The 22,500-nt window shown below is 36.6% G+C and overlaps 1 protein-coding gene across 2 annotated transcripts in view; it reads right to left on the bottom strand.

Annotated features, from left to right (window-relative positions):
* The window catches only part of LOC144969015 (uncharacterized), a 170,483-nt gene that overhangs the window by 128,288 nt on the left and 19,695 nt on the right, over nucleotides 1-22,500 (bottom strand). The window contains exon 1 of one of the 2 annotated variants that reach the window (XM_078907968.1): nucleotides 896-1,126. The exons of the other annotated variant lie outside the window; for it this stretch is intronic. The gene's annotated coding sequence lies outside the window, so the exon portion shown is untranslated. Of the gene's footprint in view, nucleotides 1-895; nucleotides 1,127-22,500 lie in introns of those variants that run through there. 2 annotated transcript variants of the gene reach the window in all.

Below are 22,500 nucleotides of genomic sequence, written 5' to 3'. Positions count from 1 at the left end.
TATCGTTAGTGAATGAAAAACCTAAAAAAACACCACAAAACAAAAATTTTCTTGACTGTCAAGTTGAAATCCTCAACGAGGTTTAAAACAAACAATCAATCAAACAAACAAACAAACAAACAAACAAACAAACAAACAAACAAACAAACAAACGAAATAAAAAAATAGAAACGGAAAACAAAAAATGTAAACAACAATTCTATGATTGGAAAGGGGAAGTAAGGGGAAGATAACTTTTCCAAAGCAATGTAGACTAAGACTAGCACCAATTCAAGTCAACTATCAACTATACCGAATCGTCGGCAACGATTTGATCGTTCAGGTAACACGAATGTAGGTTACTTGTATGTTTACGTATCGGAATTCAGGTCATGCACGAACTTGCGTGTGCGTGATGGAGGCAAAATTGGATAACAAAATGCAAGAGATTTTAATGATACAAAGTAATTGTTGTCTGCCTCATTTTAATCAAATTATAAAACTTGGTATTTTGATGTCACAAATGTTTATTGTCAACGAATCAACAGCGGGTAAATATATGAAAAGGTGTGTACGAAAACAGTGCTAGATAGACAAAGCATGAAGAAAAAAAATACAAACTTTTCGAAGCAGGCTGATTTTTTGGGATGTTTAGACCTCTAGGTTGGTTTTGCTTGTTTGTTTGTGTGTGTGTGTGTGTGTGTGTGTGTGTGTGTGTGTGCGTGTCTGTGTGTGTGTGTGTGTTTTGTTGTTGTAATTGTCTGTCCCTCTTTGGCACTATTTCATACACACCATTTCAAATCTTTAGTTGCATCCTAATTTGTCACTTTGAACTTTCCATCGTCATTACGTATAGATGGCACTTTATGAGAAAGGATAGAATGATAATGAAGGATTCATTCCAGTTTTTAATTACCTTGTAAAAATCCAGGAAAGAAAATCGAGCATTTAAATAGACGTCAGAGAAAGCACAACAATTACAACGTCAACCAATTACACCGAGAGTTCATCTCGTGGAAAATACTGTATTCCTTTCAATGGAGTGCGATTGATGCAGCAGGAGAGAATGTTTGAGCTATAAACTGGTAACATTAATCTGTGACAAGATTGATAAAAGTAATTCCGTCGTTGGCTAATTGACAACAACACAAATTAATCTCAACAACCACCTCTCGATCAGTGAAATTTTATCACACATTTTACAACCAAACAATTAACAAAATGCCTCTTGAAAATGTTTGATAAAAAAAAAAAAAAACCGTTCACCTCACATATCGACATATTCAAATGACCCACAGGTCTGTCAAAAAGTGTTTTATCTGATATTTATTTGCCTTAAAAGGCTACTATGAAGTCTCGATTTTAAGAATTTTTGACAGGTTAGAGGTCCTGTTAGTCTATGTTTTTGAAGTAATGTTTTCTGGCTAAAATGTAAAATAATGTGTTTTGTCGATACACGACATCATAGGGGTGTTATCAATACACACCAAGCCACTTGATCAACGGGACTTTGGTGGACAATACACGAAAACGCCCCCTGATAACGGCAAGCTTAATTAGCACACGGAATATTAAGACCATTTTGCTTATATAGACACACGTTCGGTTTTTTTGTTTTTTTTGTTTTTTTTTTGTATACTGCACTAAATATAGTCTACACACAATGCTGAGCTAATCAACAGTTCAGTAAAAACGACAACACATCTGCTTCCAGCTGGTAGATAGTCGTTGTATTTTAACTGATACAAAAAACGATAATGATGAAAACAAGTAGATAAGGATAAAAACAATTTATTGAAACACACAGTAATACAAGCATTCGCGCACGGACGGACAAAAGCGGATAAAATATAATTTAGTTACTATTCACAGTAATTTCAATCTCGCATTTCCTAATGTTTGTCTGTAAAATATGTCCTTTTTCCAGATAAAAATCAGAGTTCCACTTATGAATTCTAAATCACAAGACGGAAAGTGTAGTAAAATAAATGAAGAAGTTGGATTTAATTTAATTGAAAAAGACAATTAAAGGACATTTCGGGTTTCCCCTTCATCAACAAAGTGAACGATGAATTAGACAAAACTTATGCAAAGATAAATTCGCTAGACAAGACAAACCTTGACAACTAATTCTATTATCTATCATTCATAATAATAATTATTTTATTTCCCACTCGTAATCCAGACTGTTGAGAATAGGATCACTCGAAAAAAAAACAAAAAAAAAAAACACCCCATTATTTTTCCTTTGTAAATTCAATTGGATCTTAAATTAAACGTCTTCGATTTATTCTTTTTTTTTGGGGTTTTTTTTTTTTCCTTTGTTTTGGAAAGATTTTCTAAAAGCTATCAGTTCTTTTGGCAAAATTTTCGCGTATCCGCGAAATTTAATTTTAAGCCACGTCGTTTACAAGTTTTTGGTAAATGCCCTTTTACATTAGGTTACACTTCACTTCAAAGACATTTTTGTTACGTGACGTGAATTTGACCCGAACGTATCGAAAATGCAATGCGACCCTAAACCGAAAGTACATAACGAAACAATGACTTTCAGGAACTATCTACAAACCTTAGACAGATTCTCTAGCGATGAAATAATGATTGCTCGAAATCTTATCGCGTATGCTGAAGTAATTAGTCACCAGACAGTTCGATTTTAGCATGCCGTCTGAATCACAGTTGGTGAAACACTTGAAATCTACTTTCAGGAAAAGTTACAGAGATCCGAACTTTTATTCCATTGTCCATAAAAGAGAGTTTTATTTTGTTTTTGTTTGTTGGTTTGTTTTTTTGGTTTTTTTTTTTTTTTTGGTTTATTTTGTTTGTTTTTTTTTTTCACAAGGGGCCGACTTAATCCCAGGAATCAGTTCCGTAAAAAAATCTCAATTTAAGTAAAAGCATAAAACTTTTCCTCAATTCTGAATGGATTTATTTTTGAAAGAGAATAATGCGTCTTGCTTATTTCAAATCACCGCCATGAAAATATTCCGACTCAGACGACTAAACCGGGGAAAATGGGTACAAACTCTACTTTTATCACCGCGACCGCTGAATTTGGTTGTGGTGTGTGTGGCCGGGGGGGGGGGGGGGGGGGGGGGGGTTGCTGGGTCTGATTGTTTATATAGTAGACTCTTTTGATGTAATAGTCCTCTCGAGGCCCCATGTTTGAGATTTATTGCAAAGATGAGGGTTATTGAAATCGATCGATGTTTGAAGGACGAGTTTTCTGGCCAAATTTTAAAATACATACGTGTCTTTTTAGAAGTACGTCAGACAACTGGTGTTAAAATCGGGTTTGATTGTCGTTCATGTTATTTTCCAAAAATCGAGGTTAAGTAAGTGGACATGGTGCGAATCAGTGCTATAAGTGTATAGATATTATTACTCAGGAAAGTCCTCGGGTCACAGATCTGTGTAAATAGATTTGTTGGTGCTTGTACTTGTACTTGGCGTGTCTGACTCACCTTTCCAGATAAGGTATGAACTTAATCCACAAACGATTGTAGAATGAACTCAAAGATAATGTACATTTCCCCTTTCCTCCCCCCCCCCCCCCTCGCTCTCTCTCTCTCTCTCTCTCTCTCCCCCCCCCCTTTCTCACTCTTTCTCCCTCTCCTACTATTTCTTTCTCCTTCTCCCTCTCTCTCTCTCTCTCTCTCTCTCTCTCTCTCTCTCTCTCTCTCTCTCTCTCTAAATTACATACACACAAACAAACTGAGCCAGGTGTATCTCGATTTTGCAGCGATAAACGGATAAAGACAATTACCACACTTTGGACAAATCATCTCGTCTAGTAATTTCGACTAAGTCTAACAATCCCAGCAACCCGATCGATCACTGTTGGGTGAGCAGAAAAGTCCTTAGAGGTTAAAGGGTTAAGTTAACCTCCCAGTGACCAGTTATTTATAAAGATGTCTGTGATTAGTCCGGAACCACACAGTCGTGGGTGGTTACTGATAGTTTTGTATAGCTGGAGTCGGTTGGTGCTTGGTGTCAATGAGTCACCATTAGGAACAGATAAGAACCATACATAAATACACATATATAAACATACATTATTTCATACATATAGAAATATACATAAACACGCACACACACGCATACATATATAGAGAGAGGGAGAGAGAGAGAGAGAGAGAGAGAGAGAGAGAGAGAGAGAGAGAAGTAAGAGCGAGAAATATATATATATACCCAAACACACACACACACACACACGCACACACATAAATATACATATATATATATATACATATATATATATATATATATGTATATATATATATATAATATATATATACATATATATATATATATATATATATATATATATATATATATATATATATATATATATACTATTTAAAATATTTACCACAATGTTTGGGGCAGTCTACATCAATGTTTCAGGCTTAATTTGCCATCTTCAGGACTGAGTTGTTTTGTTGACAAATCAACAAAACAACTCAGTCCTGAAGATGGCAAATTAAGCCTGAAACATTGATGTAGACTGCCCCAAACATTGTGGTAAATATTTTAAATAATAATTCGCTCCATTACTACATGTCGAGCACTTTTCGTACCATATTTGTATCAAACACGATTCAATATATATATATATATATATATATTGTGTGTGTGGTGTGTGTGTGTGTGTGTGTGTGTGTATGCATGCATGGATGGATGGATGGGTGGATGGATGGATGGGTGGATAGATGGATGGGTGGATGGATGGATGGATGGATGGATGGTATGCATGTATGTATGTATAAAGATTCAAGATCTAAAATGTGTCTTTAGGTAGATGGACAATACAGAACAAACACCAAAACATGGATTTTTCAACCAATAAAATCAACATAGACGACCAATTTTATAGTAAATAAACGAGAATCAAATAAATCACGTGGAACTGCGTGGATTGGGTAATAAAAATGATGCTAATCATCATGGTGGCGGTGGTGATGGTGGTAGTTGTGGTGGTATTTCTGGATGCTTTGGTGAAGAGTTGGCGTTTCTAGTTGTATTTGTGGAATTTGTGTCCCTAGCTCCTCCCCCCCCCCCCTCCCACACACACACACGCACACACATTTCTGTTGTTTGTTATTATTTTCTTTTTCTTTTCTTTTTTCTTCTTCTTTCCCGTTTGGAAATGTCCCTACTGTAGATGTCCCGATATCTCAGTTGGTAGAGCACTCCCTTCACATGCAAAGGGACCGAGGTCGATACCGGGGGAAGTCGAGATTTTTTTATGACCCCCCAGCCAACCCTGCAGTGATTGGGTGGCTGGGTCTGTTACATCTACGTATGTATTTTGCCACAGACTAGCGTCGTATCCAAAGAGTAGCCAGCAATTGCTATTGTCCATTTCACGCTATAGAAACCGGTATAGATAGTATGCGCTTCGCTAAGAAGCTCATAACATTGCCATCCGGAAGTATAACGGACCAACACACAAAACTGTGTGTTATCCATGGACGTTTATAGTCAGGTTAATACAGTTCAGTGAGCATAACTCATAAACGCGGATGGCAAAAAAAAACAAACAAAAAACAATATCTAAGACCTGAGTGACGTCATCTTACGGCCCCATTGGTCAAGTGTCTCTGGTGTCTATGGTATATTATATTATTATGTATTGGTGATGAGAGCAAATGCGATGGTTACGTTGTTCATAGTACCAGTGGTAACGATAGAATGAAAGCCACATCATCATCAACGTCATCCTGTCCGTATGGGATGTTTATCAATGTAAGTAAATATATGCATTTCTATAGATAGAACGAAGTTGACGAAACTCAGGTCTTTGTTATTGCTTTTTTCCATCCGCGTTTATGAGTAATTCTCGCTAAACTGTATAATATTAACCAGACTAACGTTCAAGTTTACACATAGTTTTGTGTGATGGTCCGTTATACTTCCGGAAGGCAATGTTGTGAGCCTGTTAGACAAGCACATACTATCTATTGAAAGGTGACCTTTTAATCTAGACACATCCACCTCCAAACCGACATGTCGTTGTGTAACGGTGTGCCCGTAAAACACAAACATAATGCAACACTAACATATACATCTTTGACAATAAATGAACTGAGGCCTCATTATCTACTGTCTTACGTGCGGCTACGTGGTCTAGTGGTATGACAGTTGCCATCGGATCGGAAGGTCCTGGGTTCGAGTTTCGCCCTGAGGGGCACATAGTTGAGTACATACTTGGAAAAGGCTCTTTACTCGCAATATCTCACCGCACTCAGATTGATATTATAAGATGAGTATCTGGTCGTTAACAGCATTGTATCTGTCCTAATAAAATTGTAAAAATCGCCAAACAGGCATCGTGTCTCGTCCTTTGTGTTAAATGTTGCTATTGGCTAGTGACCTCTTGTAAAGCGCTTTGAGAAAGTTTAGTTGATATTGCGCTATATAAAAGCTCAAATTGTTTTGTTTTTGTTTTTTACTCTGAAAAAGAAAAATTTTAAAAATGGCCAGCAGAATGTCCTTCAAATATCGATCGATTAAAAAAGCCGAGTCAAAATTGATAACCCTTTCCTTACCACCTATAGGAAAATCATCACATTCGTCATGATACAACCGACAATTTTCTCATTCTCATTTCTCTTGTACGTCACGAAATCTATAGAAATGATTTGATTACAGCTATAAATACTAAACACTTTGTTGTAGACATCACTTTGCTGAACAACATTATGTATAGAATGCACTTGTTACTTTTTTGTTTGATTAGGAAAAGTCTATTTTGTGTTAGGTGGGTGTGAAGTTTCGGGGGAAATTGTAAAAATAGTTGGTAAGGAGAGAGTTAAACCGAAGACTTCCGTGAAGTCTCTGGAAATAATTTATACAATATTCTATTTTTTCAAAGTCGGCGTCATAGCCAGACAGATATTTAAATATGGGCCAGTCGATGGGGTCCTTGGACCAGACAGAATCCTTGTTGACAATGCAAAATGGAGATACCTAATACACCACAGTTCTTGGTGAAAAATTTTTGGATTGGGCTCTGAATTAATCCGCAATGATACCTCTCTCTCTCTCTCTCTCTCTCTCTCTCTCTCTCTCTCTCTCTCTCTCGCTCTGTGTATGTGTGTGTGTCTCTCTCCCCTCCCTCCCTCCTCCCTCTCTCCTCTCTCTCTCTCTCTCTCTGTCTCTCTCCCTCCTCCCTCCTCTCTCTCTCTCTTTCTCTCTCTGTGTCTCTCTCCCTCCCTCCCTCCTCTCTCTCTCTCTCTCTTCTCTCTCTCTGTGTCTCTCTCCCTCCCTCCCTCCCTCTCTCTCTCTCTCTTCTCTCTCTCTCTCTCTGTTGTCTCTCTCCCTCCCTCCCTCCTCCTCTCTCTCTCTCTCTCTTCTCCTCTCTTATACTATATATATATATTATATACTAGCATCTACTTCTATGTGTCTGTCCATCTATCTCTCTATCTATCTATCTATCCATCTATCTCTATATATCCATCTATATATCTAACTATCTAGCTACTCTCTATCTATCTAGCATTGTTTGATTATCAGTAGGAAGGTGTTTAAAATATCTACTGTGAGACAGGTAAATGAATATATTAAGATAGTCAAATTGAAAAGAATATATCGGTGAGACAAAGCTACGACAGACGGAGAAATTGGGAGGAAGCAAGTGAGGGATGGAATGGAGAGCGCGCGGGGGGGGGGGGGGGGGGGGGGGGGGAAGGGGAAGGGAGTAAAACGGAGAAGGAGAGAGGGAAAAGGGTAGGAGGGAAAGAAAGGAAGAGAAAGAATGAGGGGATGGCTGGGATTGACTCAATGTGTTTAAATAGGATACAGAGAGAAGCACGTCAAACACACCTTGTCAGACAACAACGGATCGTCTTCCCGCGCTTCTCACCCATGTCCAATACAAATAACACAGTGTCACATGTCCCCTTTGACCCCAAAGCAAGGGCCCTAAAACACGACGGATTATCTACCTTGCAAATGAATGGCCCTCTTCAACCCTTTATGTCATCATCAATATCATAACGATGCTACGCGTTTAAGTAAAACATTCACAACATCCGCCAGTCGGATATAAAGTACCAAAAAACAAAACTAGGTTTCACCGTAAACGTTTATAGTCTGATTGATATAATTTAGTGAGAACTAATCACTACTATGCGTCTCAAAATAAAACCAAAGAGCTAAGTGGTGTCATCTTCATTCCCTCTATAGATTATTTGGTGGATAGTGTGTCAAAAAAAAGGGAAAAAATATATTCCATGGATTATCTCCCTTGTCAATGATTAACTCTTAATTCATCAATATGTTAATGTAATGATGGGATTATCGTCCAATTAGAGTAACAATTTTATATTATTTAATATAATCCCAATGGACAATCTCAATACGCTTCAACAGTCGTAACGTAACTTCCCTCGTAATGACGCATGGTAACTTAGTAACTGGCTCTGAGCTGTCGGAACAATGGCAGACACCCTTATGAAATATTTCTCCGACGAGCATAAAAGCGTATCCAGAGGAGAAAAACATTATAAATATGATCATGTTTTGACTTTTACACATTCTGATCACAAAACATATGAAAAGTTCTAGCCAGCACGAAGAATAAAAAGTACCGATTTTCTTTGTTTAGAACCACGATGGCCGCGTTGCTGGGCGACGTGACACCAGCCTATTGAATCCAATTGTCAGAATCCACTTCAGCCATCAATATTTAAATGATGTGGCTGATTAGTGTTTTTTGTCGTGCTGCGTCCTACCGTAGCCATCGTTAAGTTATAGGCTGACACTGAAACCCAAAAAGACTGGCATTTTGACGTCATTATTTGGTTTTTGCACCGCCTAGTGAGTTGTCATTAGTAATGCTCATGGAAACAAGTGGTCCCATTGGTTGAACTATTGAATACAACTCACGATTTGTTTTCTTTTGTGGCCAAAGACTGGCATTTTGACGTCTTTTTTTGGTCAATGTCAGGCTATAGATAGAATGCGCTTGGCCAAGGAGTTCACAACATTGCCATCCGGAAGTATAACGGACCAACACACAAACTCTGTGTAACCATGAACTTTTATAGTCTGGATAATACAGTTTAGTGAGAACAACTCACAAAAGCGGATGGCAAAAACAATAACAAAGGCCTGAGTGACGTCATCTTCGAACTATCTATAAGTTAACGATGGCTACAGTCCAACTCGCTTTGATCTTAAGAAGATCACAGAACTATTCTGGCGACCCCATCATCAGCTCATTAGAAGTCCTTAACATTATTGTTATCATTATTATCATCATCAACATCATCAAGGTCATCGTTATCGTTGTAATATTTTGATTCTGACAGTCGTGATCCGTCCGTCCATGCGACTTCATTACCATAATATCTGATTGGGTAGAGGATACCATGTCCGAGCGATGGCAATGGCACATAATATTGTGTCGTGTTTGTCCTAATCCGAACAAACTATTTAGACAAATCAGCATTGTTGTACAATGACAAAACAACATTTCTCTTTCATGATTTTGGCAAAAGGGAAACTTTTCACATCATAAATAGATCGATTAAACCAATAATTTATCAAAGTTTAAAATCTGAAATGTCTTTAATTATCTAGGTTTACAAGTTAAAAATCATCACAACCAATCAATAGTTACAATATTAGATAGTTGTCTAACATAAATAATCAAACTGTGTTGCGTTGTGTCAGTGCATGACACAGTAATTTGATTACAACCCACATCAAACGTGAAGCCTTGGGCTAGATGTAACACACACCGCAAAGTAGTCATTTCGCACAACAAGTAGGTAACTACGAGTGTGGTTGTAATAGGTATCTAGTAATGTAACTAAATTAACATGTCTGTTTATAGTCATATTATTGTCCCATTCATCATTATTATGATTAATTAAGTCAATGTAACCGTAATCTCTTACCCCTTTATTATCTATCTATCTATCTATCCATCCTCCCTTCTTTCCTTTAAGTCATCAATCCATCCGTCAATTTATCTAGTTATCTACCTACTATTTACCTATCTAGCCATCTCTCCATCCATCCATCCATCCATCCATCCATCTATCTATCATCCCTTCTTTCCTTTAAGTCATCCATCCATCCGTCAATTTATCTATTTATCTACCTACTATTTACCTATCTAGTCATCTCTCCATCCATCCCAGATAGGGCTTACTTCATATGAAAGAGACCTCTGACTTGTCAAACAGTTTTAAAACTAGGTCTTCAAGGAAGTCCTAGGTTTAAAACTTGATACGACTTATCTTGTGCGGCTATACTGTGGTCTAGTGGTATGACACTCGCTTTCGGATCGGAAAGTCTTGGGTTCGAGCCTCGTTCGGCGCATAGCTGTCTCTCACCGTACTAAGGTGTAAAATGAGTACCTGGCCGTTAACAGCATTGTCTCTGTCCGAAAAAATGTGTAACATCTTCTAACAGGCGTCATGTCCCGTCCTAAATGTTTAATGTTGCTGTTCACCTGGGACCCCTTGAAAAGAGCTTTGAGCACATTTGTGGATATTGCGGTATATAAAAGTTCTTTTTTTTTATCTTAAGCGATTGATATAATGCAAAGACAGTTTTTTTTTTAACCAAAATGAAAAAGACGTCTTGTTAAGACAGCAACAGTATTGACTTAAACTAGAGACCTGCTTTAAACTGTCTGGTGAGAGAAGATGGCAAGGCATATTTAGCCGTTACACAGTCGTTATTGCCAAAGATGATCGGGTTAAACTGACTCTTGTCTTTGAACTCCTGGCTTTAGATAAATCTCTTTTACACAAAACGCTCGCCAATGCCTCGTGGCTTCGTTTTAAACTTGGCCATTTTCAAAGTGTAATTGATTCTTGTTTGGTATGTTCTTTTTTAATAGTGAGGGATTTTTTTGAGCAAAGATCTTAATCCCATTGATGTGTTTAGCTTTACACATATTTAAGTCTGATAATTTCATAGGCAGAATTTCCGTTTTTAAGAATGCTGACGACATTTAGATACTACAATATTAAATGGAATGGATAGAATTCTATTGAAGTCGTTCAAACGGTGTCGTTATTAGGAAACAAGAACTAACGATATTCCCCCTGACAGACTAAAAGACAAATTATGTTTGTGTATTAGTTACAATTATGAATACTTGTTTTGTTTGCCAAAAACCACAAGAATATTTTACTGATCTGGCTAAATGAGCGTTCTATGACTTTGAGCATAGAATGTTGGCATTCTCTCCTATATCATATTTAAAGCGGATAGAAGCATCCCTCTGCTGTTAATCGCGTGAATATTTTTAGTATTGTTTAATGCTTATTTACTTTATAGTATGCTATTAAATTTATTTATTTTTAAAAATTTTATTGGGGGGGGGGGGGGTAAATTATGCAAATTTGTTTTTTAGAAACAGGAACATCAGAGTTTGAACGTTCTCAAGTGCTCATATTGTTACATATAGAATGGGTAATCCCCCCCCCCCCTTTTTTTTTTTAAGCGCTAATATTTCCATCTTCATACCTGGTAAAAATGAGAGTCAAAGCCTTTTTCGATACGTTGAGAATCATTCAAATTGATCGATATTTATTTGAAATAAAAACTTTCAGACCAAAGTAAATAGTAAATGTGCTATATCAATTTAGTGCAAAATAATCTTCAAGACGTGTTATATAAAGTTATAAATAAACGCCGACTGATTGGTCAATAAGCTTGAACTTGATCTTGACCTACTTCATCGCAACAAAACAACAGCCTGACAGAAGTATTGATAACGATATGTCTGAGCAACACCGCTGCACATTGGGAAAAAAACAACAACAAACAAACTGCAATTTACGCTGCAGTTTATCTCCTATTATATTATGGGAGATTAAAATGACCCTTAACACGTCAAAAAGTTTTAACACATCTCAAGTATTAGACTTTTTGACAGGATGTCAGTCAGTCATCACAATAGATAAAGATAAAAAATTACGAATCAAATTTTTAAAAAATGTTTTTTGAAAGTTTGAAGGTATATATTGGCAATTATCGTCGGAGCACTTCGATCTGTGCTTTGTAGTCAGTTGGAGCTGGTACTACAATAATCACGATGTTGACAGCACGATGGCATTTGTATTCGATTACTTATAAAGTTGAATGGCGGCAAGGTGACGACAGGGATATGCAGAAGGCGATGATTGGTATCGTTCATGTTAACCATTTACGAGTGGTGTGCGATTATACCTCTATCTGCCTGACATTCGAGATGAATGACAATCGTTATCATAGGCATGCTGCCCGAAGCTTTAATCCAAATTAAAAAAACAAAACAACAAAACAAAATGAATTAGAAGAAATATTAACATTATATAAATAACATAAGTCAAATTATGACTTAAATATTTAAGAAAACAGGGACGCATCGGTGCGTTCAGAAAAAAGAGGGGAAGGGGGGGGGGGAGGGATAAATAGATCCACATGGTATCTATTCCTGCGTTTATGTCTAGGTGCACAAATTAACAGGTCTGGTAGCCGAACGCAATAATTGGCGTGATTTAACATTGTTGTAATGGACTACATTTCGCGTTGGTTTGAGAGAATGTCCATTATCAACAACAATTTGAGTTATCAGACATGCAAATAAGTACCTATACGTCGGTTTATATCATTCACAGCGGGATGTCAAGGCCGTCGCTTATTGAGTTGAATGACATGAAAAGGATGTTAAGGAGTAGGCGACGATCGATTTTGTTCACATTCACATAAACCATTTACACACCAGTTTCAAACTGAACATATTCTACCGTTTTCACTAAGACGGGGATACTTTGCTGCTGCATTTTGACGTCATTTTTTGGTCAGTGTCAGGCCATAACTTTACGATGGCTCCGGAAATACGAAGTCAAAATGTCAAGGACGAACACACAGGAACAAGAACTCTGACTGGCCTATACATTTGAATGTCAACTGTGAACGCCATTGCATAGAAAGGCAGGTAACCGTAAAGAAAGGAAGAAGAAGAAGAAGAAAGTCATCAAAAGTAAAGAAATATTATAGAATTAAAGCACTATAGCACTAACGAAAGACATTACTGCGGCTATGTGGTCTAGTGGTATGACACTCGCTTTCGGATCGGAAGGTCCTGGGTTCGAACCTCGCTCGGCGCATAGTTGAGTCCTTGGAAAAGGCTCTTTACTCACATTCTCTCACCGTACTCAGGTGTAAAATGAGTACCTGGCCGTTAACAGCGTTGTCTTTGTCCGAAAAATTATTGTAATATCGCCAAACAGGCGTCATGTCTCGTCCTACATGTTAAATGTTGCTGTTGAACAGGGACCCCTTGTAAAGCGCTTTGAGCACATTTAGTGGATATTGCGCTATATAAGAGCTCAATTTATTATTACTCACAAAGGGTCATATAAAATTCCTGAAGATAATTAGCTTCGATCAGTCAGGAATTTTTATAAACAAAATTTTGGGTTCAATCGACAAGGATTCCCCTAATTCAATGGTCTGGTCGCCACTTGAGAACAAATGGTTCAATTCACTGTCATGTTTTTTGTTTGTTTGGTTGTTTGTTTTTATTTTTGTTTTGTTTTTTTTTGTGTGTGTGTGTGTGGGGGGGGGGGGGTTGTAGTTTCTGTTTTTTTCTCTGTTTGACTCTGTGTGTGTGTGTGTATGTGTAAGTGTGTGTGTACGTGTGTTTGTCAGCTTCCATTCACTATTCATTTAGTGTTTTTGTCAATGCGAGGCTTGTTAAAAATAATTGTATTCTAGATTTTTAACCTTTTATAAATTAAAATGACCTTATGTGTTTAATTATCATTGTGGTGCCGGTTATATTGAATTACTTTACGGAAAGTCTTTTCCCTAGAATGGCAATGAATGTCAACAATGATGACGATATAAAAATGCATGTCTTCATTTTTCACGAAGAATTTCTATCTTAAAAAGCTTCTTGTAATAATATGGGATAAAACAGATAAAAACTTCGTCTCTTTTATGGCGGGCCTTTTTAAATATTAAAAAAAAAAAAGTTATATTAATATCTTGTATTGGTGCTCGATAAAACCCACATAAATACAGGTTTTAATATAACATAACAAAACCAAAAAAAAAAAAAAAGAAAAAGAAGAAAAATACACACAAAAAAAAAACAAAACAAAAAAACAAACAAACAAAAACCAACGAACCCCCCCCCCCCCCCCAAAAAAAAAAAAAAAAAAACTTAAACAAAACAACCCTTAATAATTGATTATCAGCTATCTAATTCATTTCATAGAGTATTTCTAACAATGAAAGAGATTGCAGTAACAATTCCGGAACAGCATAGATATTTTTCCGACCCCCACCCCCCCCCCCTCCCCCATTTCATTATCTCCATCCACCAGATAGTAGATGGGGTCGTTAGATTTGGCGAAAAGTATCAAAGTAATTGTGCGACAAAGTAGCAGCATGCCATCAAAAGGGTAAGAAGCAATGCCAATTAATACGCAGAAAACGCTACATAATCGTTGGCCTTATGGTTCTAAAGACTACTTATTTTTAGTTTATTTCCTCATGACGATATTTCTTAACAAACAAGGTAGATAAAATTGGGCCCCGGTGTCCTTTTCCTTATTGATACAGCTGTCATATCTACATATGATAATAATATCGATTATCAACAAACAACTCAACACATCGATTATCAACTATTGTCAACACACAAAATAAACAGTACGTAAATAGATGGACAGTGAGAAAGGAAGGTATATGAGGTCGTAAAAAATGTTATTTGGCATTCGAAAACACATACGTACACACACAAACATACACCCACCCACCCGCACCCACACACACACACACACACACACACACACACACACACATACACACACAAATTTGTATTAAGTAAGTTTTTTTTAAACTGTGACAAAATTGGTTTTCATCTGTTACTTTGGATGGAATCATGAAAAATAAATAATTTTAACTATTGTAACCTTTGTCACATTTCTTCTTCTTCTCTTCTTCTTCTTCTTTCCTTCTTCTTCTTCTTTCTTCTTCTTCTTCTTTTTTCTTTTCCTTCTTCTTCTTTCTTCTCTTCTTCTTCCTTCTTCCTTCTCTTTCTCTTCTTCTTTTCCTTCTTCTTCTTCTTTCTTCTTCTCTTTCTTCTTCTTCTTCTTCTTCTTCTTCTTTCTTCTTCTTCTTCTTTCATCTTTCCTTCTTTTCTCTCTTTCTTCCTTCTCCTCCTTCCTTCTCTCTCTCTCTTCTTCTTCTCTTCTTCTTCTCTCTTCTCTCATTCTTCATCTTCACCATCTCTTATCCTCTCCTCTTCTTCCTCTTCTCCTCTCCTTCTTCTTCATATCATCCTTCAACATATTTATAACATATTCATATCTTTCTATACACCTTTCTCTTCTTTTCCAAAACGTGTTTAACAAGTCAATCTAAAATCTTCTAAAGTCTATTCCCTTCTTTTATCTCAAATATCATATTTACACGACACTGTCACCCTTCTTTGATCGAGTACATTGTCACTGTTGTTTGATGTATATATTATATATATTTATTTTTAAACGTATTTTTAAGTGCGTAGCCAAGTTAGATAGAAATGAAGGTGATGGGGTAAACGAATGATATTTTATGCAAGCGTTTAAATTGTATTTATAGTGTGAGACTTTAAAAAACAAATTCCCTTTGGATAGGATTATTGTCTATCGCAAATACTCTTCAACAGTCGTAACGTCACTTCCTTCCTAATGACGCATGGTAACTTAGTAACACTGGCTCTAAACTATCGGAAAAATGGCGGACGCCCGTATGAAATATTTCTTCGGCGAGCATAAAAGCGTATCCAGAGGGAAAAAACCCCCATAAATTTGATCATGTTTTGACTTTTACACATTCTGATTACAAGGCATATGAAAAGTTCTAGCCAGCATGAAGAATAAAAAGTAATGATTTTCTTTGTTTAGAACCAAGATGGCCGCCGTTGCCGGGCGGCGTGACATCAGACTATTGAATCCAATTACTTTCCGCCAGATTTAACAAATCCGACCACCCAATCTCACATGCACCTGGGATCAATTCCGGACCCTTTGCTTATAGAAGGAACGAAATTGACGTCAAGAAGCTCTTTAGTTTGCTAATTTTTTTATGATTAGCTCTCGCTTAATTCTATCAATCAGACTAAAACCGTTAAAGTTTACACATATAATTGTGTGTGTTGGTGCGCTAATCCGGCTGGCGGATGTTATGAGCAATTTGTCTTAACGTACAGCGTCAATTTGACTAATTCTCTAGCAATACAACTTAGTTGTAGGAGCTCTTTTAATAAATCAACAAATTAAAGGGAGATAAGCATAGTACACTTATATTAACACTCAAAATTCTCGAACTTGCCTGTACGGTTTAAGTTCATGAATTATTTATATATTAAAATTTTTAATTTTAATTGTTGATATTGTTCTTATTCTTGTTTTTGTTATTGTTGTTGCTGTATTTGTTGCTGTTCTTGTTTTTATGCTATCTTTCAAATTCCGTTTTGTTTCTGCCGGATTTAAATTTCTGATTCTAAATCAAAAATACGACAAACATTATGAAAATGTGTGATTTGTGCGCCCCCCCCCCTCCCCCCCCCCCCCCCCCCCCCAAAAAAAAAACCAATAAAAAAAAAAAAAAAAAAACCAAACAAACAAAAAATAACCCCCCAAAAAACGCACACACAATAACCCAAACAAGACAAAACAAAACCAAAAAAAAGTACAAACAAACAAAAACCCAGAAAAACAAAACCCCAACTTATTTCTCCAAATTATGTGAATTATGTTTTATTAACATTGCAATCTACGCAAATATTTATTTTTGGCCAGGGATGCTCTGACCTTGAAATAATCTTTTTTTTTCTTTTTTCTTTTTTTCTTTGTCTTTCATTATGGTTCTTTCTCTGAAGCGTTTGCATCCATCTTTTCATCAATCAAAACATTCAAGCTATTTGGAAAAAAAATCTGCTGCTTCAGAGATCTTGACATTACACGAATAGCAATGATTTTTACGGAGTTGATTTAGTCAAGGTGAAGGTCAGAGGCCGCCATTTTGTAAATGTATACAGAGTGAATGCCCTTTAATACTATTTTACCACTGTGAAATATTTTTTAGATACTGGCAAATTCGTTTGGATTTGTTCTGTTTTACTTTTTTTTTCTTTGACACTCCCCCCCCTCCCCTCCCCTGCCCCCCACCCCTTTTCCTTTTTCCAGAGAAATTTGTTTCAGAATATTTCTATTATAAAGAATCTTACCTCCAAAAAGATACATTTTTAATTTTCATTTTTGTGATGGACATAATATCCAATCTCCATAAATATAATAGATACGTATTTTTTTGTTTTTGTTATTCTTAATTTTGTTCGTGTTTTTTTTTTTTAATTAATTTTTTTTCTTTTCTTTTATCACAGAGACACACCTTCTTTCTATTACGTGATTTATCATCTTTTTCCCCTTGATATTTCCCAGTTATTTATTTCTTTGCAAATTTAGAGTGATGAGTTCTGTAGCGTTGGATTTTGTATAAAACAAAGAAGGATTTAAAACGCTGTACCAGGAGACAAGGGTGGCAATGACAGCTGTGATAAATGATGGGGAGGGGAAGTAGTGGCCAACTCGGTGGTTGTCACAGGGTTGTGACCTCTCTCTCTCTCTCTCTCTCTCTATCTCTTTCTTTCTCTCTCTCTCTTTCTTTCTCTCTCTCTCTCTCTCTCTCTCTCTCTCTCTCTCTCTTTTCTCTCTCCTTCCCATGCAATCCTCCCCCTACTTGTCTCTTTCTCTATCACTCAATCTCTCTCAATATATATAAATATATATATATATATATATATATATATATATATATATATATATATATATATATATATATATATAGTCAGTATATTGCAATTGGAACGAGTAAAACATTGGTTGTTTCCCTCATTTCGTCGAAACTAGATTATTGTAACTCCATGCTTGTCAACTTGCCCCAGGCTTCTATTAAACAATTACAACTACTGCAAAACAGTGCAGCAAGATTAGTTTTTGTCAAAAAATGTTTTGATCATGCAACCCCTTTGTTGGCCTCTCTCCACTGGTTGCCCATTGAAAAGCGCACCTATTACAAAGCAGCGTGTCTTGTTTATAAGTGTTTGACTGGTATAGCACCGGCATATCTCACAGATCACGTGGTCATGTGTAAATTTGAAAATTACACTTTAAGATCATGTAATGACCAAACGAAAATTTAGGAAAAAAGATCAAGAACAAAATTTGGTGGTAGATCGTTTGCTTGTTTCAGCCCCAAGATTTGGAATGAACTACCACGTGGTCTGAGGGAGTGTAAGTCTTTACCTACCTTTAAAAAGAATCTCAAGACACATTTTTACTGTATTTGTTTTTATTGACGCTATGAATCCTTGATTTGGCTATGAATTATCATTATTATCTTTATTTTATTTTTTTTTCACTTAAAATTGATAATTTATATTTCAAAGTGCCCAGAGCATGTGTTTTACACGAGAATGAGCGCTATATAAATGTGTATTATATATATATATATATATATATATATATATATATATATATATAATACCCATTTATACAGCGCTCATTCTCGTGTAAAACACATGCTCTGGGCACTTTAAAATATAAATTATCAATTTTAAGTGAAAAAAAAAAAAAATAAAAAAAAAAAAAAAAAAAATATATATATATATATATATATATATATATATATATATATATATATATATATATATATATAGTAGTCCTTCCGAGCCAGTAGGTCCATGGAGCCTGAGTTTTTCCGGTTTCTATAGCGTGAAACGGACAATGGCAATTACTTGCTACCCTTTAGATAGCACACTACCCAACTACCTAATCACTGGGTGGACATGGTGAGGAGGAGGAGGAGGGGGGGGGGTTCAGAAATAAAACAAAGACTGCACCCTGGATCGATCTTGCTCTTTTTGCGTGTGAAATGAGTGCTCTACCAACTGAGCTATTGGGACCCCCAATATGTTTAACCTTGAACGTTTATAGTCTGGTTATTAACGTTTAGTGAGAATTACTCATAAACATGGATGGCAAAAAACAATAACAAAGACCTGGGTGACATCAACTTCGATATTTCTATACTAAATCAAATAATTAGAAAAAGGCAAAAATAGTAGGTCGTCTATAGATAGTATGCACTTGGCTAAGACCCTCACAACATTGCCATCCGGAAGTATAACGGACCAACACACAAAACTATGTATAACCATGAACTTTTATAGTCTGGTTAATACATTTTAGTGAGAAGTACTCATAAACGCGGATGGCAAAAAACAATAACAAAAACCTGCGTGACGTCATCTTCGTTTTATCTATAAGAAAATTTAGCATATCATTTGACCAAAAACAAAACACACAAGAATGCCCAATACCAAACGGATGAATAAATTAATGAGATGCATACCTCCATCGCTTTGTAAACATTTGATTACTTACATGGTATTTAACTTAACACATTATTCGTCCTTCTTGTTATCACTGATAAAACATTACATGGGATGAGATGACTAAGCTGAAGGGAATTTATCAGAAACTAACCAGACAAAGGAAAAGCAAATAACATATTGCATTGCACTCTATCTGATATATGATGTGTACAGTCGTGTCCAAACATTCCGAATACCTCCAGATCATTAAATTTGATTCTGCGTTTGGTGTACCATTCCGGAATGGGGCGCGTTAGAGTTGAAAGGATTATAAAATGATATAACAGCATATAGATTCTAATAGAATAATAAAGAAAAACAACGACAAAATATGTACCCTGTATTATTATATATCCCTACCTCCACGACATCATAAGATATCGTCGCCGAGGCATTCCACTAAGGAATATAGATAATTCATCAAACAAGATGTCTGATGCCAACAGCAATCACCCATGTTGTTCAAGTGAGCAAATTTGCGGTCAATAATCTTGCCCAAGGAAAAAAAAACGAAAGTGCCTGAAGTTGGGCTCGAACCCAGGGCCTTCCGGGCCACAGTGAAATGCCTTAACCACTCCCCCCCCCTCCTCCCCCTCCCCCCTTGTATAGTACCCTGTATTAGATATGGGGAAATGGGGCGAATCCAAAGCAAGATCCCCCTTCTCAAAACCTGTTTGTTATTTTCCTTGGACTAGAAAAGTCGCCCCAGTTATTCTTACATGGATTATTTCATAATTTTCATTATTTATTTCGTTGTATCATAAATTGAACGCCTTCTGATCTAAATTTCAAAAAGGAAGGTTTTCAAATATAAATATTTATTTCTGCGCATTTTGCCATGAGGATAAAGCATGTATTTACTTATCTATAATAACTTGTATACTATACATTCGTAAAGTTTACAACCTCTCTACAGACGAAATCGTTGTAAACAGGCATTGGAAAGAAACGCCGGAACAGGAAAAACAAGGCGAGCCGTGGTTCTTGTCCCTTCTTCCGTCACTACAACTACAACTAGCCTAACATTGCTAATCATTCACAAGACTGTGCGTAAGATTGCACGATTAGGATACGATGTTACAGGCCCAAGGTAGAATTAACATTTCATCTTACATTGACTAGATTGTCCACTGCAATAAATGCCACACTGACAAAACAATACTATTTCCATTTTGTTCATAAAACTTTAACTTAAAATATCCAACAAAAACAACAACAAAAAAAGGGTGGAGTAGGCACTTGTATCATTTCTTCTTCAAGTACCAAGTCTGTGCCAGACATCGGTGATCATGGTACACCATTCATCTCTCTGATCAGATAACCTCAGAAAACTAATAATATTACTCTTCTCTTTCTTTGTCACCCAGCTGTTCAAACTATTCAAATATGCTTTTCTTGGTCTACCTTTACCCTTTTTACCTTCTATATTCATGATGGCCACAAACTTGTATCAATAATGATGAGAAAAATAGGGTATGGAGAAGTGCCAGATGAAAACAGAGAATAAAAAAGTCACGGGGTCAATGCCAAACTCAGGATCCAATTGACACGGCACCCTCCGCCTGGCCGAGAGAGTCGCAGAACCGACTGAGCTATCCAGCCACTCTCTGTTTTCATCTGATACTTCTCCAAACCCTTTTTTTTCTCTTTTAATATCGAACGATTAAAATGGACCTCAACTTGTAAGAGAGGCTCAAACCTAACAAGTCTGTGGAGTCTTTGTTTTGATTTGATTCAAGTTTTGAGGTGACATCAGAGATTTTGGACACGTTGGAGATAATTTTAATCTGTCTATATTTGAAGTCACAGTTTCTCTCACTTCTTTGGAGTCCATGTTTTGTTGGATTCATTTGGCAAGTTTTGAGGTGACATCAGAAATTTTGGACACGTTGGAGCTCATTTTAATATGTCGATATTTGAAGTGACAGTTTATTATCTGACCAAAGTGAGAAAAAGGTGTTTTGTCAGATTACGGCATCGCTGGGCCGGAACAGTCTTGTTTCTGTTCCAGTGACTACATACTATATTCATGAATGGTGGATGCGGACCGCTTCACGTCAAGAAATGAGTAATCACTTCCAGGCCTAGTCTGATGTACAGTGACAAACTAGAAAGACAGAAATTGACGTCACTCAGCTGCTCTTTGTTATTGATTTTAGACAGCCATTTTGGTGATGACTTCTCACTGAATTCGAACAATCAGACTATAAATGTTCAAGATAACACAAATGTGTGTGTGTTGGTATATAGATAGTATGCGTTTGTTTAATAAGTTCACAATATTGCCATCCGGAAGTATAACGTACCAACACACAAAACTGTGTGTAACCATTGTCGTTTATAGTCTGGTTAATGCATTTTAGTGAGAATTAAACGCGGATGGCAAAAAAAAAAAAAAAACAATAACAAAGACCTGAGTGACGTCATCTTCAAACTATCAATATCTGGGTGGCGGGTGTTTTCAGTATTTTTTACCTTAAAGCATAGCATCAATACCTGGCCTTCATTTCACTTTATCTTTTTACTTCAGCACAAATGTTACCCATGATCTCATTCCAGTATTGTGTCGGGGTGAGCCACGTGATCAAACGCAAATATAAATTGAACATGATAAAAAATATGACATTTTTTTTGTTTCCGCCCCTTAAGAACTAATACTCTTTGATTTTAATAACACAATTAAGTCAACTTACATCTCATATTCCCAGCTAACAATCCAGCTTTCAGCACCCCCCCCCCCCCCGGCATAATAAGGCGATTGGTCTCCCCCCCCCCCCCCCCGGTATAATAAGGTGTTTGGTCATACACTCTATTACAAGTCACTTGATTCAGATTGGTCTGTTATCTTTATGTTGATAGCACATTGAAATATTTATTTATTTTACCCCAAACAGTATAAATAATATTTTTCGACAATAAATATCACCGCCGTCGCAGCCAACACAGACAGTCTAATCTTCCAGTCCATAACCTGGGGAATCTGAAGGATGATATTTGTGTACAAGATGCCCCATCCCATGGCCACCCATCACGACAATAAATAATGTAAAGAGACAATATGTGACCCACCCTGT

This window comes from Berghia stephanieae, chromosome 3 (assembly GCF_034508935.2).
Source record: "Berghia stephanieae isolate SIO BIC M18660-M18661 chromosome 3, UCSD_Bste_1.3, whole genome shotgun sequence".
Lineage (NCBI taxonomy): Eukaryota > Metazoa > Mollusca > Gastropoda > Nudibranchia > Aeolidiidae > Berghia > Berghia stephanieae.
Note: the sequence above shows the minus strand (reverse complement) of the source record. Positions and strands in the feature narration are given on the sequence as shown.